The sequence below is a fragment of the Rhinatrema bivittatum genome, chromosome 7 (assembly GCF_901001135.1).
Source record: "Rhinatrema bivittatum chromosome 7, aRhiBiv1.1, whole genome shotgun sequence".
NCBI lineage: Eukaryota > Metazoa > Chordata > Amphibia > Gymnophiona > Rhinatrematidae > Rhinatrema > Rhinatrema bivittatum.
In genome coordinates this window covers 303,801,059-303,818,977 of record NC_042621.1, presented here as the reverse complement: position 1 = coordinate 303,818,977, position 17,919 = coordinate 303,801,059, and the positions used below count along the sequence as shown (strand labels likewise).

General features: G+C 48.3%; 1 protein-coding gene across 2 annotated transcripts in view; it reads left to right on the top strand.

The window, feature by feature from the left end:
• The first annotated feature begins 9,305 nt into the window (after window positions 1-9,305).
• The window catches only part of FAM204A (family with sequence similarity 204 member A), a 76,395-nt gene continuing 67,781 nt past the window's right edge, over window positions 9,306-17,919 (top strand). The window contains exon 1 of one of the 2 annotated variants that reach the window (XR_003857942.1): window positions 9,306-9,547. The gene's annotated coding sequence lies outside the window, so the exon portion shown is untranslated. The remainder of the gene's footprint in view (window positions 9,548-17,919) is intronic. The other variant, XM_029610497.1, reaches the window with a different exon arrangement.

The window sequence follows — 17,919 nt, the reverse complement described above, 5'->3', positions numbered from 1 at the left end:
GCTGCTGACACTGGCAGTCTGGGTGGTTTGTTTCCAATTTGAAGCATGTCAGGTGTTAGTTAATTGTCTAAAAAGACTCCCCTTTTTGAGGCTGCTTTTAAATCTTGGGCCACCCGATTGTCTGCTTTTGGCCTCATTAACTAATTGCCTTTATCTTTAATTCTTTAACCGTGCCCTCACCTTATGTTTGTCCTGTTAGACTGTAAGCCTCACAGAGCAGGGGCTGTCTGGTGTGCTGTGTGCACAGCGCCCTGCATAGAAATGGTAAGTGAGGTTTCCATCCATTCTTGGTGTTTCCTTACAGGTCCATTACTTTATCTTACACTTACTCTGTGATGCAAATCTCCCTGTGCCCCTCATTCTATTGCCTTCCTCAAGGGCCTATTAAAAACAAAAAACCCCACAGCCATTAAGGATTTCGGCCTGGCCCCAGCCGTTTTCTCTCTCTCTCTCTATCCTTTTATACATTCAAGAATCTGATCTGAGGGGGATTTTGCTGTGTTAAGCAGTATTTTCTTTTCTTTCTGATTTTAGGTTTGCGGATATTCCTCTTACAATCCTTCCCTTTATTTGTTATTGTATGGACTTTTTTTTCTTGACTGTTTGTCCCACATGAGATAGTTTCCCATGGGTACGCACCGTTCCTTTGGATGCTGAATCTCGTTAAACGCCTGCTTTCGTTTTAATGTTTCATAATAAATTTAGAATTTCATTTTACTTAAAGCAGGAGGTTGGGCACAGAGCTAAAACAGAACAAGCTAAAGACATGCAAAGTCGTGGATGAGCTTCTGACACAAACAACTGTTCTGAAACAAAATTTAAGACCCTGTGTGTGTATATTTCACGCTTAAGTCTCTCCTTCCTTCAACACTATCTTCCCCTCTTCTCACCATCTCCCCAGTACTCTCCATTTCTCAAATCTTCCATCTCCTGCGCAGCTCTCCACCCTCACCTTGCTCCTCCCTCTCCCTCACCAGACGTGCACGAATTCGTGGCCGCCGTCGGGAAGACAGTTTCTTAGCAAGCACTCCTGAAACACACAGACTTCTAGAAGTTATTTTATGTTCTTGGTGTATCACCTTTTTTAATGGACTTGTACAGGGCCTTGGTGAGGCCTCACCTGCAGTACTGCGCTCAGTTCTGGAGCCCGTATCTCCGAAGGGACAGAGGCAGGATGGAGGCGGTGCAGAGAAGGGCAACCAGAATGGTGTGGGGTCTGTATCGGAAGATTTGAGGAGAGGCTGAGGGATGTCCATACGTACACCTGGGAGAGAGGGGGAGATACGATGCAGACCTTCAGTTACCTGAAAGGATTTAATGATGCACAGACATCAAACCTTTTCTGTTGGAAAGAAAACTGTAGAACTAGGGGTCATGATATGAAACTATAAGGGTGGTGAAGGCGAGAATGGTAATGGAATTCAAAAGGGCACGGGGTAAGCAGTGCAGATCTAGGGCATTACCCTGTGCAACTCGCCATACAAAAAAGATATTCTGGTTCTGATGATATCTCAGTAAGAGCAAAACAAACTCCCTTTACTACCAGGCACAGCAGCCCTCCTTATGAAAAGACTGTAATTTACCACTAATGCATGTCCTATTGAGAAAACACAACAAATAAGATTGATACAAAAGCCTACACGCTATTAAAATACCTCACCTCGGTCACACACCCAGAACTGACCTTCACCAAGTACAGAAAGACCACAAATTATAAATATGGAGACAGAAACTGGAATGGAAAACCAAAACAGCCATTCTGCATGCAGTGCGAACCTGGAGAAAGGGAAAGAGAAATATAGCACCTAACATAGTCCCAGGATCTGCAATAATGCACACAAACTAACCCTGTAACACATAATACAGGTGTAACACAAAGTTACACCTGCATTATGGAACACACGCACACAGTAACAACCCTATCTAAGAAACACAACTATTAAACCAGGCCCTAAACACTAATACATTTCCTGTTAGGAAAACTGAACAAGCCAAGCTGCTATAGAGCCCTACACAGAAACTACAAGCTCGCAGAACACCCTTAGCTGGGTCACACATGCAGAACACAGACAGACCCTCACCAAATACAGAATAAGTGACCATAAAGCTAATGTTTTTGTGTTGTTGCACTGCATACAGAGTTTGGCTTCTTGCTGTTTCCAGTTCAGTTTTTGTCTCCACATTTCTATTTATACATTTCCCCGAGAAATATAAAATAATTATAAAACTAGAATATAATAAATATTTCAAAACAACTGATAAATGGAACATCAAATCATTAAAAATTTTTCAAAATTATTAAAATTTCTCCAAGCACCAATAAAATATTTCTAACACAGGCACATCGCATAATACCAAATAATTAAAATGGCAAACAATCAGGAAAGATAAACTAAAAAAGCCACCTTTACTTACCCCCTCTCCAGTAACTCTCCTACTCCTTTCCCTTGTAGGCAAACAGCACTCACCAGAAGCAGCAAGGGCTGCCAGGGGTGGGGGAGGGGCTCCGTACTCCTGCAGGCCCTGGCAAAGTGGCCAGCCAGCACTGAATGAGATTTCTGCAGCAGCAGGCATGGCCTTTTCTTCTTCCCGCGTGCCCGGTAAACATCGCTTCCTCTTCCAGGCCACAAGTGCGTGAAGAAGAAAAGGTAACGTTCCTATTGATGGCTTCCACAAACACTGCTGCCGTTCCGCTTGGGGCTTGAATGTGCTGATAGCCCGGGCAGGAACGGCAGCAGTGTTTGTGTCGCTGAGGTGAAAGAGGGGGGAAGAGCAGCAGGTGCGCAACACACCGGTTGAGAGCCACTGGGCTAGAGGATGGAAATGATGAAACAGGGTAACTTATATGAACTTTACGTGCAACATTTCTGCTTGGGGGTAACCTGCAGGAAGCGGCAGTCACTACCCTTAACAGAAACATGAGGGTAACCTGCAGGAAGCGGCAGTTACTGCCCTTAACAGAAACATGGGGGTAACCTGCACGGAGCGGCAGTCACTGTCCTTAACAGAAACATGGGGGTAACCTGCACGGAGCAGCAGTTACTACCCTTAACAGAAACATGGGGGTAACCTGCACGGTGCAGCAGTTACTACCCTTAACAGAAACATGGGGGTAACCTGCACGGAGCGGCAGTCACTGCCCTTAACAGAAACATGGGGGTAACCTGCACGGAGCGGCAGTCACTGCCCTTAACAGAAACATGGGGGTAACCTGCACGAAGCGGCAGTCACTGCCCTTAACAGAAACATGGGGGTAACCTGCACGGAGCGGCAGTCACTTCCCTTAACAGAAACATGGGGGTAACCTGCACGGAGCGGCAGTCACTGCCCTTAACAGAAACATGGGGGTAACCTGCACGGAGCGGCAGTCACTGCCCTTAACAGAAACATGGGGGTAACCTGCACGGAGCGGCAGTTACTGCCCTTAACAGAAACATGGGGGTAACCTGCACGGAGCGGCAGTCACTGCCCTTAACAGAAACATGTGGGCAACGTGCACGGAGCGGCAGTTACCACCCTTAACAGAAACATGGGGGTAACGTGCACGGAGCGGCAGTTACCACCACAACTTGCTAGGCAAACTGCATGGACCTGTTGGTCTTCTTCTGCTGACATTTACTATCAAACCGATTCAGTACGGTGCGCTCAGACCGAGCGCACCTTAGCCCCCGTTTGGACGTGCATTTTCGATGCGCTCTTATACAGTAAGGGTTAATAGCGCGTGGAAAACACACGCCCACATCCCCCCCCCCCCCCCCCCCCGAAACTAATAGCGCACTCAACATGCAAATGCATGTTGATGAGCCTATTAGTTATTTACGCTCTATACAGAAAGTGAAATGTGCAGCCAAGCCGCACAATTTCCTCTCAGAAATTAACTCCTGCCAAAGGCACAGGGAAAGTGTACAGAAAAGCAGTTTTTTCTTATAGTGATATTAAGTCGGAGGCCTCAGAAATAAAAAACAATTAAAAATGTTAAAAAAAAAAAAAAAATCTGCCCATGGCTCGCGGATCAGAAGATGGATGCTCAATTTTGCCGGCGTCCGCGTTCCGAACTCATGGCCTTCAGCGGGTTTGACAGCCGACACCGGTAAAATTGAGCGTCGGCTGTCAAACCTGCAGACAGCCGCTTCCTTATTAGCGCAGGCCTTAATTTGCAGGCACTCGCCTCGGAGCGCCGGCTCTCCCGCGCTGTTTACTGAATCGGCCTGTATGCTGTGTCTGCTCAGTCCCAGGTAGATTTTTGTGCATACAAGACATATGCGAGTAAGTTTACCTGCATTATCAGGTACGAAGTTCTTTGACAGGGCATTTCTGCAGGGAAAGCACTGCTTTTCTATAAAAACACTTCTAAAATGTTACCCTCCCTATATAAATCTGAGCCCCATGTTAGGCGTCGTCACTCAGGAAAGTGACCTTGGCGTCATTGTGGACAATACACAAATTATCTTCCCAGTGTGCAGCAGGGGAGAAATCAAAGAAAGAGAATGTCAGGAATTATTCAGAAATGAATAGATAATAAAATTGAGAATATCGTAATACTTCTGTATGGATTCATTGTGTGACCACACCTTGAGGATAGTTGGCAATTCTGGTTGCTTGGGCTCAATAAAGAAATAGCAGAATTAGAAAAAAAAATGCAGAAAAGTAAAACCAAAATGGAAAAGGGGATGGAACGGTTCCTTATGAAGAAAAGCTGGACAGGTCAAGGGTCATCAACTCAGAGAAGAGCAAGACAGGGTATGATACAGATTTATAAAATCATTAGTGATGGGGAGCAAATTAACAGGGAACAGATATTAGTAATGGTTCGGGGAGATACTCTACAAAAGTCATGGCTAGAAGATTTAAATCAAATTAGAAAAAATTCTAACCCCCAGGAGCAGAACGGAAGGATAACTTTGGTGTAGTTACAGGGCCAAAGTGAATATCATCTCTCCCTCGTTTATTTAAAAAGATTTATAATACGCATGCTCTAACATTTATTTGCTGAGGGGCACAGTTAAAATATACATAATCAACAAATGTTTCAAAATGCATTGTCTAATCAACACCCTAAATAAAACAGGACAATAAACTAACACCAGGCTAAACATAGTAAAATACTAATGATGGCAGAAAAAAGGCCAGTCTATCCAGTCTGCCCAGGAAATGTCTTATGGTGGTAACTGCCGCTCCGTGCAGGTTACCCCAAGCCTTATGTTAAGGGTAGTAACATTAATAAAGCCAAGTAAACTGTTAGCAACATTTTCACAGGGTGAGCAGTCTTCTTGATAGTTCGGATAATGCTGCTTAAAATGCTTTGCTTTTAGACTTGGCTGTAGAAGAAGTCCTGCCCTTTCCCCCTAATGATTACCCTGCACAGGGCCCAGCGCTGGCTGTCATCTGAATCTAATCCCCCCCAGCCGTTGAAGCAAAGACAAATGTTGCATCAAAATAATGAAAATTAATTGGTTAGGGGTAGTAATCTCCATGCCTTCGGACAGGGGTAGTAATCTCCATGCCTTCGGATAGGGGTAGTAATCTCCATGCCTTCGGATAGGGGTAGTATTCTCTTCGGTTAGGGGTAGTAATCTCCTTGCCGTCGTTTAGGGGTAGTAATCTCCTTGCCGTCAGTTAGGGGTAGTAATCTCCATGCCTTCGATTAGGGGTAGTAATCTCCATGCCTTTGGTTAGGGGTAGTAATCTCCATGCCTTCGGTTAGGGGTAGTAATCTCCATGCCTACGGTTAGGGGTAGTAATCTCCCTGCCTTCAGTTAGGGGTAGTAATCTCCATGCCTTCGGTTAGGGGTAGTAGTTGTCACTCCCTGCTGGTTACTCCCATGCACTCTTGTCTTCATTTCCACCTCTAGCTTTTAGGAATCCACACTATTTATCTCAGGCCTTTTTTAATTTTTTTTACTGTTTTCATCTTCACACCTCTTCCAGAAGGGCATTCCTGGCGTCCATCACCCTCTCCATGAAAAAATATTTCCTGATGTTGGTTCTGATTAGTCGTCCCTGGAGTTTCATTTCATGACCTCTAGTTCTACTGATTTCTTTCCAACAGAAAAGGTTTAAAGATTGCGTATCATTTAAACCTTTCTAGTATCTGAAGGTCTGTATCACATCTCCCTGGCACTTCTTCTCTTCCAGGGTGTACATATTTAGATCCTTCAGCGTCTCCTCATAAGTCTTCCAATACAGACCCCCCCATCATTTTGGTCACTTCTTTGGACTGCCTCTGACCTATCTCTATCCTTTTTGCAATACAGTAACCAGTATTGATCACAGTGCTCCAGGCGAGTCCTCACCAAGCACCTGTACAAGGGGTATTATCACCTTTTTCTTACTGGTTCTTCCTCTCTCTGTGCAGCCCAGCATTCTTCTGGCTTTAGCTATCTCCTTGTCACACTGCTTCGCTGCCTTCAGATCGCCAGACACTATCACCCCAAGGTCCCTCTCCCAGTCCATGCACATCAGTCTTTCAACCCCCATCACATACAGCTCTTTTGGATTACCACACCCCATGACTCTGCGCTTCTTGGCATCAAATCCTAGCTACCAAATCTTCGACCACTCTTCCAGCTTTCTTAAGTCACTTTTCATTCTCTCTACTCCCTCAAGCGGGTCTGCTCTGTTGCAGATCTCAGTATCAAATAGACAAACTTTACTTTCTATCCCTTCTGCAGAGTTACTCACAAAGATACTGAATAGAACCAATCCCAAAATTGATCTTTGTGACACTCCACTTAAACACTCCACTTCAGAGTAGGTTCCATTTACCATGTGGGAAATTATTTTAAGAAGCTAGTTAGCTTACGTGAATAATATTGTACCATGATAGAAAGTATTGAAGCAGAGAATCACTGATATTATTAATGTAATTATTTGATATAAGGTCTATAAGTTTATGCCATTTTTCTTACCCTGATTGTAACAAAAAACAAGTCATAACATCAGATATATTAAAGAGCAGTTACTCAGGAGGCTAACAGTGCTGGTATTAGAGGAAAACAAGACAGTAGTGACTTGGCCACACCTAACTGCTTGCCGATGTGATAAGTAGAGACAGTTGGGGGCCTCAATAACACAAGGGAGTAGACCAGAGAAAAACTGAAACTAGGACAAAGGTCAGCAAAATCAACATAAAAAAACCTACATCAAGCTGTTTGAAATCAGAGAAAGCACAACTCAGAGGATAAGCTTTTGGATATTACCAGTGGTTAATGAAGTTCCTGATGAGCTGCTGCTGGTTTCCCAGCGCTGTGTTCCCGTATTTCCAAAGATGTATCAGACTCACATTGGGAACTGTGAGGTGATGTATTTTTTTGTATATTCTTTAATGCAAACTCTAATCGTGTATGCTTTTATTGCTTATGTATGCCAAAATAATCACCAATTTTCCTACCTACAACATACCATTACATGGTCTCCTGTCAGCCAGTTTGTAATCCACTCCATCACCCTGCCACCGACTCCCAAACTTCTCATTTTATTCATGAGCCTTGTACACAGGACCTATCAAAAGCTTTGCTGAAATCCAAGTAAATCACATTGGGCACTTTTCTTGATCCAAATTTTTTTTTTTTTTATTGGATGATTACAGATTTGTCTGATTGGAGCTTCCCCTGGTGAATCCATCCTGCCTCAGATCCAGCAACCCACCAGTTTGTTGATAGTTCAATCTCCTTTCCTTCAGCAGAGTCTCCATTAATTTTCCCACCACTGAGGTGAGGCCAGCTGGCCTGGGGTTTCCAGCCTTCTCTCTGCTCCCACTCTTGTGAAGCGAGACCACCATCGCTCTTCTCCAATCAAGATGCACAACTCGCATTTCAAGGAATCTAACAGGTCTGTCAGTGGATTTGCCAGTACATTTCTGAGCTCCCTCAGTATCCTGGGATGTGTCTCATCTGGTCCCACTTTAGAGAAATTATATTTACTGAACCCTAATGTCATCAATGCCAGGAAAGCTTCATGGGCTTAGTGTAAAAGAAACTCCTTCATCCTCGTTACCAGACCCAAATGCCTGCTGGAAAAAAGGAGGTTTTCGAAGCCTTCTTAAAAGAATTTGTAGCTTCAAGAAGAAGCTTTTGCTCTGGAGGCACATTCCACATTAGGGGGCCTGCCACCTATTTCCATTATGTCAGCAGTGCAAAGGGAAGCCACCTCCCAGAGACCACGCTGAGCAGGTCTTAACTGATGGGTGGGTTTATAAATGCGTAGATTAGCATTTAACCAGGCTGAGGGATTTATAAATGGCCATGACGACTTTATACGTCGCCCACCAAAGAACTGGTAACAAATGCAGAGAACAGAGGATGAAAGTAACATTCTCCCGCCTATGGGCGCCAGTTCTGTATGATCTGCAAGTCATGAAGAGGACTAGTTGGAAGCCTGATAAAAACCGAATTGCAGTAACCCAAGGTGGAAAGAAGAAGGGCCTCGAGAACCATCAAGAAAAGGCTTCTCTGTGCAAAGTAACAGTAATTTATAAAAAGAGCCTTTAATCGGCCATATTACGCGGGCTCATGGATAATGCTTCTCAAGATGATACCCAAGATCGGAGTGTGGAATGTCCCAGGCAGAGGATGCATCAGGCTAGGGCGAGAGTACTTTGTACAAATCTCCTCTTTGCGGGCCCTTCCTCATTCCAAATCACATCAAACGGTGCTGTTCCTATGTCTCACTGTGCATGTAAAACTTTACTAGCTGGCCCTCCTACAGTGATAGAAGTAGTTGACAAATATGAGAGACTTCTGAAGAGTCTCCCCCCATGTATTTAACTTGAACCAAACTTCTCCTTTCCCTTACCCTTTCTCAAAGGTTTTCTTTTCCTACCAGCGGTGCGCCATGCAGCGTCTATCGCCTCCCTCTGCCCCCTACAGCCTCCTTTCCCGCCTGCCGACTTTTTTCCCGGGATCAATACAGCGCCAGGCACCAATAAAATAGTCCCACATTCCCATTACGCACAAACCATTTCGTTTCACTTCCCAAACAAGAGCACTTTTTTTTTAAATATAGGAACAGCCTTCGGATCGTTTTTACATCAATAAAAAATCGTTAGTGGCCTCCGATTTTTCCCTGGGGGTGGAGTAAGTGAGGGCTGCCTGGTTCTTCCCCGGGTATCCTTCCGCTTACTCACACAGGCACGTGCAGAATCCGATGGCTCGCGCCTCTGCACTGCCCGCGGGCAAGGGGTGGGCCCCCCTCCTGCCGGGTAACGCGGAACCTCTTCTCCCGGCTCCGCTTGTTGCAGTGGGGTCTCTTTTCAGTGGTGGCACTTTGTTCTCTCAGACGCTCCTCGGGGCTTTATTTTCTTTCTTCGTTTATTTTAAATTTCCCAGGACTTTTCCCACATTGGGAGCCTTCGCGGGGATCTCCCGCTGCTCCACCGTGCCCCGGAGTCAGCGGTGAGGACGCCGCCGCCACCACAACCCTGGGCTGACTTCCGTGTTCGCGACGACCGATGACGTCAGTGCCGCGCGCGCCTGGCCCGGCTCTCAGCTGATTGAGCGGCGGCCCTGCAGGGCTTGTACGGCCGCCGAGCTCCCCCTGTTCGGCCCAGGTAATTCCCGTTTTAGTTTTGCCTCTCTCTCTCTCACGGTGTGGTCGAGGTTGCACTGTGGCTGAGGTCACAGACGTTAGGGAGGTAGATTTGGGTACAGGATCCTGCTGGGCCTCCATGCCCCATTCATCTTGCCCAGCCGTGGCACAGTTTAGCTGTCGCTTAATTGACATGCGATTGTGTTTTAGTAATTTTCACATGACCTAGGCTGTCTAATGTAGGTAGGAATGACTTCTCTCCCACCCCGCACATTGTCCACAGTCAGTCAATAATACACAATGCAAAGCCATGAAACAGATGGAAGAAAAAGGCCACAGCTTTAGTTGTAAAGTTCCATTTTTCTACCCGAGCCAAGTTAGTCCTGAATGTTGCCCTGCTTAGTTGGTTAGGCAACTCGTTCTCTCCATGTCTCCTTGCCTACCCAGGTTAAGCCAGGCAAGGTCTCTAATCACGAGTTGGTGGGTCCCACCGTGTTCAAGCTGGCTCACGTTGGTGCAAGCCAAGAGGCTTCTGAGGGTGCACCAGGTGCCGTGCCACATGCTTGCTGGACCGGCACACCCAAGTGATATGCATTCCCTGTATGTATCCGGATCAGTCCAGACTCCTGGGTTGTGCCTCCCCCCCCCCCCCCCCCCCCGCAGATGGCGATAGAGAAGTTTTAACGGACTTTGCCCTGTACCCTGAGGTACCACCTAGAGTCTGTCAGTATTTCTCTGTCTCCAGCAGATGGTGGAGGTGCAAAACCTTCAGCCTGGATTAGCTAGTATTGTCTTTAGCATTACTTTAGTTTTAGGACGAGTGGGCTGATACAGAAAACCGCGCAGGAGAGCTGGCGAGCGCCTGCTCTCCCGATGCGCACCCAGGTTGCCCAGATATGCAAATTAGGGCCCACAGTAAAAAGGCGCTAGGGACACTAGCGCATCCCTAGCACCTCCTTTTTGACAGCCGATGCTTGATTTTATCGGTGTCGGTTGTTGAACCCGCTGACAGCCACGGGTTCGGAAAACGGACGCTGGCAAAATTGAGAGTCTGTTTTTCAACCTGCGGGCCACAGGCAGATTTTTTTTTTTTTTACATTTTTTAATTTTTTTTAATTTATTTTTGGGGCCTCCAACTTAATATCGCTATGATATTAAGTCGGAGGATGTACAGAAAAGCAGTTTTTTCTGCTTTTCTGAATATTTTCCTGGTGCTAGCCGAAATTGACGCCTGCCTTTGGCAGGTGTTACTTTCTGTATTGCGCGGGACTAATAGGCTCATCAACATGCATTTGCATGTTGCGGGCACTATTAGTTTCGGGGGGGGGGGGGGGGTTGGGACGTGCATTTTCCACGCGCCATTATTACCCCTTACTGTATTACTCGCATGTTAAGTCACTCCAATGTTATATGTAAACCGAAATGATTAGCAACATTGTTGCTAGAATTTCGGTATATAAAAAATGTTAAATAAATAAATAAGGGGTAAAAATAGCGCATCGAAAACGCACGTCCAAATGGGGGCTAACGGTGCGCTCAGCTTGAGCGCACTTTACTGCATCGGCCCGTTAGTTTGATGGGGGAGATTAATTTTGATTGGAGCTAAGACTTAAAAAAAAAAAAAAAAAAAAAAAGTTAGGAGCCTTTAAGTCTCCCAGGGGGTTGTCAGGTCCTGGTGGGACCATCCCCCTTGGTAATAGAGACTGAGGAGCAGAGGGTTGAGGACTCGGTAACCTGCCCTCTGCAGCAACTGAAGGTGATACCGGGGAGCCCGGTTCACTCACCCTCGGGGGGGGGGGGGGGGGGGGGGGGGAGTGCAGAGCTCCTGTTTTGAAAAAAAAAAGTAATCTCTTTTTTTCTTACTTTCACGGCTGGCCCAGCATCCTCTTCGTCCCACCCCCACCCCCCGATTCACCGAAGCTGCGCTGCAGACTACCAGTTTCCTGCCGTGCTCCCGAGCTAATTTTAGTACTTTCATTATGCCACGTGGTGTGACCTGTTTGGTGTGCGTGAGCACGTGCGCGCTGCAATCCAGAGCTGGAATCTGCTCGGACTGCCTCTCAGGTGGGGAGGGCACTTCAGGGAAGGCGATTCCCGAAATTTCCTGCAGTGGCGATTCCCGAAGGCGACAAGTGCCTGGAAGGCTCGATACCCGCAGTCAGCCCTCAGACCCGTTCCTGCTCAGCGCGGGAAAGCAAGCCATTTTGCAGGTATTCAGGGATCAGGAGAAAGCTGCGCGGAGGGAAGGGAATTCCCCACCACCTCTTTCACCACAGCCTGGGGCCTCTGGGGGAGGGGGGGCGATTTGCAGGCTGATCAGGGGTATTTGTCAGGAGGGGACCCCGAGGAGGCCTCGGATAACGTTTCCTCCTCCTTCTCCTCCAACTTTGTTTTGCTACGCCATAAAGCCTGGAAGGCAGCTAGAAGACAGGGTAGCAGGGTCTCTTGTGCAGCCCCAGGGTCCTCTCTTGGGGACAAGGACACCATCTTGACCCATAATCGGCCCAAGTCTCCACCGGGGTTGGGAGCTTTGAAATCCAAACATCCTCTCCGGTCTATTTCGGGTCCGGTGGACAGTTCATCTTTGGAGACTTCGGATGGCGGGGAGACCCCTTCACAGGATCCACATGGGCCTGATGCGGACCAGGATACCCAGATCCAGTCCTCCAAGCAAGGGGGCCCAACTATGGTTGAGGGTGATGACCCCAAGGTGGTGCGCTTATTCCGTAAGGATGAGTTAGGACCTCTCATTCCAGCTATTCTGGAAGAATTGGGGATTGAGGTCCCTCAGGAAGATTCGTGGATGGGTGCGGTGGATCCGGTGATGGTCGGGCTCAGGGGTCCAGCTTGGTCGTTTCCCTTCCATATGTCGCTTACGGAACTGTTGTTTCATGAGTGGAACACTCAGGATTTGGAGTTGAAAGTCAGCTGGGCTATGGACAGATTGTACCCACTACCAGAGGACGCTCTGGACATTCTCAACGTCCAAGATGGATGTGGTGGTCTCCACGGTAACAAAGAAGACCACCATTCCAGTGACGGGAGCCACTGCACTTAAGGACTTGCAGGATCGTAAGTTAGAGCTGCAACTTAAGAAGATTTTTGAAGTCTCAGCTCTCAGAGTTCGTGCAGCCATGTGCAGTAGTTTTGCACTAAAAGCCAGCCTCTGCTGGGTGCAGCACCTACAATCGACTGCATCTCTGTCCGATGCAGAGGCAGCGCAGGCAGGTCGGCTGGAGGCTGCAGTCGCTTACAGTGTTGATGCGCTTTATGATCTCCCTCGTACTTCGGGCAGAACTATGGTTTCAGCTGTCTCGGCCCGAAGACTCCTCTGGCTCAGGAACTGGTCAGCGGATGTTTCTTCAAAAGCTCAGCTGGGATCCTTGCCTTTCAAGGGGAAGCTGCTCTTCGGTCAACAATTGGAGGACATGATTAAGTCTCTGGGAGAGAACAAGGTCCATACCAGAGGATAAGCCCAGGATGAGAGGATCTTTTCCCCAACGGGCCAGGATTCGGGGGAATTGTCGTGTTCGTTCTTCTCGATCTTCCGGGTCCTCGTCTCATCAAGGTCCTACCCGGCAACACTCCTGGAATCAGTCCTTTCGTGGCCGACGTCCTGATAGAGACAGAGCCCCACAGGCACACAGCGTTCTTAAATCCGCACAATGAAGCAAGGCCAGTTCACTCCTCCGTTCCAAAGATAGGGGGAAGGTTGTCTCTCTTTCTAGAGGAGTGGACCAACATGACCTCAGATCAATGAATCCTAAATATAATAGAACACGGCTACGCTTTAGATTTTGTTCGGCCGCTTTCTGGTTTCCCCGTGCTCTTACCACCAAAAACGTCGGGCGATGCAAGACACCCTACATAGTTTACAAGACCTGGGGACCATAGTTCCAGTACCCACAGGAGAACTCAGGCGAGGTCGCTACTCCATCTACTTCGTGGTACCCAAAAACGAAGGCACTTTCCATCCCATCCTTAACTTAGAGTGTCAATCAAACTCTGAAGGTGCCTCGGTTTTGCAGGGAAAACTCTTCACTCTGTGATAGCATCCATTCACAGGGGAGAATTTTTGGCATCTCTAGGCCTGACAGAAGCATACTTGCACATACCTATCTGCCCAGATCATCAGAAAAATCTGCGGTTTGCAATCCTCAGACATCATTTTCAGTTTTGTGCACTGCCCTTTGGTCTGGCAACCGTTGTTACAGCAGCTCTTCAAAAAGAGGGTGTACTGGTACATCCCTACCTGGATGATTGGCTGATTCGAGCAAAATCGGAGGACCTTTGCCAGGCGGCAGTTCAGAGAGTGCTGCAACTGTTGAGCTCGTTAGGTTGGGTTGTCAATCCCGACGAGTCATCTAGTTCCTTCCCAGACCTTGGAGTTTCAGGGTACTCAGTTCAACATGCTCTTGGGCAAGGTTTTTCTTACCGAGGAGAGACTGACCAAGGTTCTAACTCAGGTGGAGTGTTTGAGGTCCATGCCTCGTCCCAGAGTCTGGCATTTTTTACAGGTTCTAGGTTCGATGGATTCCACTCTCGATCTGGTCCCGTGGGCCTTTGCGCATATGCGTCCTCTTCAGTCAGCCTTGCTCTCCCGGTGGAATCCGCTCTTCGAGCAGTTTTATCTTCTTCTACCACTGACGGACTCTGCGCGTTCCAGTTTTCTTTGGTGGCTCTGCCCGGACAATTTGCGTCAGGGAGTGGTCTTGGAAATTCCCTCTTGGATAGTGGTAACCACTGATGCCAGCCTCTCCGGTTGAGAAGCAGTCTGTTGAGGGAGAGCGGTGCAAGGCCAGTGGACAAGAACGGAATCCTGGTCTATCAATCGGTTGGAGACCAGAGTGGTGCGGTTGGTTCTGCAGGCCCTCCTTCCCTTAGTAGAGGGAAGATCAGTAAGAGTACTCTCCGACAATGCGACGATGGTGGCCTGCATCAATTGTCAGGGCGGGACCAAGAGTCGTCCGGTGGCGTCGGAAGCTCATTTTTTAATCATTTGGGCAGAACAGCACCTGTAGAAGATAGCAGCCTTTCACATTGCCGGGGTGGACAATGTGCAGGCCGACTTTTCTCAGCCGCCACCAGTTGGATCCAGGAGAGTGGGAACTCTCCGAAGAGGCTTTTCAGCTCCGGTGCAACCGCTGGTCCAGGCCTGCCATGGAGCTGATGGCGATGTACTGAAATGCCAAGGCACCTCTATTCTTCAGTCGGCGACAGGAGCAGAAGGTGTAGATGCTCTGGTCCTTCCCTGGCTGAAGGATGTTCTGTTGTACGTCTTTCTGCCATGGCCATTGGTCGGCAAGGTTCTGCACCGCATCGAGGCTCATTCGGGCAAGGTGATACTTGTGGCGCCGGAGTGGCCGAGGCGCCCATGGTTTGCGGACCTTCTGAATCTAGCAGTAGACAGTCCGCTGAGGTTTCGTCCGTCTCCAAATCTCCTGCACCAAGGCCCCATTTGTTTGAGAGGCAGATCGCTTCTATCTAGCAGCATGGCTCTTGAAAGGTAGAGATTAAGGAGCAAGGGTTACTCGGATGCGGTGGTTGCCATGCTCTTACATCCCTGTAAGACTTCTAACTCCATGGTGTACGTTAGAGTATGGAGTGTTTTCGAGGCTTGGTGCCTGGACCACGAGGTGGAACCGTCCAGGGCTTTGATTGCGGATGTTCTGGCCTTTTTACAGGCAGGTCTAGCTAAGGGATTGGCCTTTAATTCTCTATGAGTTCAGGTGGCAGCCCTTGGTTGTTTTTGGGGGAAGGTGCAGGGCATATCTCTGGCATCCCATCCAGATGTGGCTCGTTTTCTGCATGGGGCTAAACATCTTCGGCCTCCGGTTCGGAAACCCTGTCCCTCGTGGAAGCTGAATCTGGTACTCCGTTGAACCATTGAAGCGAGTGACCCTGAAAGATCTGACGTTGAACGTAGTCTTCCTCGTAGCTATCGCCTCAACGCAGCGTGTATCAGAGCTTCAGGCCTTATCATGCAGAGAGCCCTTCTTAAGGATTTCTGAGGAAGGGGTTTCCTTGTGGACAGTTCCTTCTTTTCTCCCGAAAGTGGTGTCCTTTCATGTGAATCAGTCGGTGGAGCTCCCTTCCTTTGCAGACCTGGATTCGTCTACTTCTGAGTCTAGGGATCTAACAAAGTTGGACGTGAAACGGGTGTTGTTGCGTTACTTGGAGGTTATGAACAGTTTCCGTCTCTCCGACCATCTTTTCGTGTTGTGGAGTGGTCCCAGGAGGGGTCATAAAGCTTCAAGGGCACTACTGCGCACTGACTAAAGGATGCTATTGTTTCGGCATACCTAGTCTGAGTCCAGTTGGTCTCAGGGCTCATTCTACTCGATTGTAGGCGACTTTGTGGGCAGAATGTCAGCAGGTGTCGCCCAGGAGATTTGTCGAGCGGCTACGTGGAAATCTCCACATACATTTGCCAGGCATTACTGCCTAGATGTCCGGGCCCCAGAGCCCGGTTCCTTCGGGGCAAGTGTGATCAGAGCAGGACTCTCTCAGTCCCACCCTGGTTAGGGAAGCTTTGGTACATCTCAGGAGTCTGGACTGATCCGGGTATGTACAGGGAAAGGAAAATTGGTCCTTACCTGCTAATTTTCATTCCTGTAGACCACGGATCAGTCGAGTCCCTACCATGGGGAAATGGAGAGTCCACTCGGCCGGATGTTATTCATATTCTGCTGATTTATCAAATGTTCTTATACTGTATGCCCCCCTTTACAGGGCATGGTTTTTGTTCTTAAGGTTACAAGTTTTCATTTCCTCTGCTCTTCGAGGGGGGTGAAGTTTGGTTATAGTGGAAGTTATGGTTTATCCTTTGCTTGGCTACAGTGTAATACTGACAGACTCTAGATGGCACCTCAGGGTACAGGGCAGAGTCCGTTAAAACTTCTCTGTCTCCATCTGCGGGAGGGGAGGCAAAACCCAGGAGTCTGGACTGATCCGTGGTACTACAGGAACGAAAATTAGCAGGTAAGACCCAATTTTCCTATTTCTTCTCCTCCTATGGAAGCCCATCTCTATCGTCCCCGGTTACCCCATTCTTTGGCCCAGGTATCCCACCATCTGTGATAGAAAAACCCATCCGTACTGTTAGTTATTTAAATACAGGAGTGTTGCCTTTTCTGCTTACGTGACTGTATCTACTCGTCAGAGAATATAATTAGTGGGGGGAGGGGGAGCGTTTTGTTGGCTTTTGTATCTATCGAGCAAGCGTCTGTAGAGAGGACTGCCCTGCTTCTCTTGCCCCCGGTCAGGCCCATTGCCTCATCTTCTCATGATCTCCTCATCGCTCTGCCTGATGGGGAAATGTTTGTATCTGATGGAGTGGAAAGAAAACTATGACAGAGAAGAGTAGACAATGCTTCATGTTATGTGGGCGACTTTATGCACAGTGGCCACGGGCCTCAGGCGTTATTATATGTTTCAGTTTTTCTCTTTCCCTTTCTGTTACCTGCTGGTTCCTTCTTGAACCAGCAAATCACCGCAGTCAGTACGGTCCCTACCTGCACGCCGGTTTCTGACCTGCCTACCCTTGTCTGAATGCAGTCACCCTAGTATAAATCTCCAGGGGATGTAGGCTTGGGTGCTTCACTCTCCATTAGCGGCATGAAAGGGCTGGATCCAAAACAGCCCCCGATCTGGTGGGGGGGGGGGCGCGCTTAGCTGCTGCTAAGAGAGGTAAATGCCTGTACACGCATGACCTGGGGCAGGGTCAGACACACTTCATGCAACCCAAAAGATGAGGAACCGTGGAGACCCAGTGCAACGTCCACTGCAAGTCTTTCCAGTAACTACGCCCTTCCCCCTTCCCTTCCCCCCCAAATCCATGCAGTGCCTTGGGACTCTCCCGTGTCCTGCTTCCTCCCCTCCAGTCTCAGGCGTAGGACCGCACCCCCCGTCCTGCTCCTCTCTGGCGCCACCACTAGCGCTGTGCTGTGACCTGGTACAGAGAGGAGTAGTGGGGTACGGCGGGGGGAAGGGCAGTCTCTGCAGCCCCCTGGACCTTATACTACACAGACACAAGGGTCCTGTCCGGGCCCTTTCTCAGGCACCACTGGAGCCTGAGAGGCAGAAGGGACCCTGCCATTACTACCACTTATTTCTGTAGCGCTACCAGACCTATGCAATAGAAGAGATGGTCCCCGCTCCTTAGAGCTTATAGTTTGGTCAAGACAGAATGGAAAAACAAGAGGCTCTGGGAAACTTGGTGAAAATAGTGCTGCAGTGTCCGAGGAATACAGGGTGAAAAGGTGTTTGAGAAGGAAACTGCGGAAAATGCGAGTATCATGCTTCCAAAACTGTTGGTGTCCCCATGTGTTTTGTGTAAGTTTATTTTTACTGACTGGGAAAGCTGCATGAAGTCAGCTCGTTGCTCGATGGGCC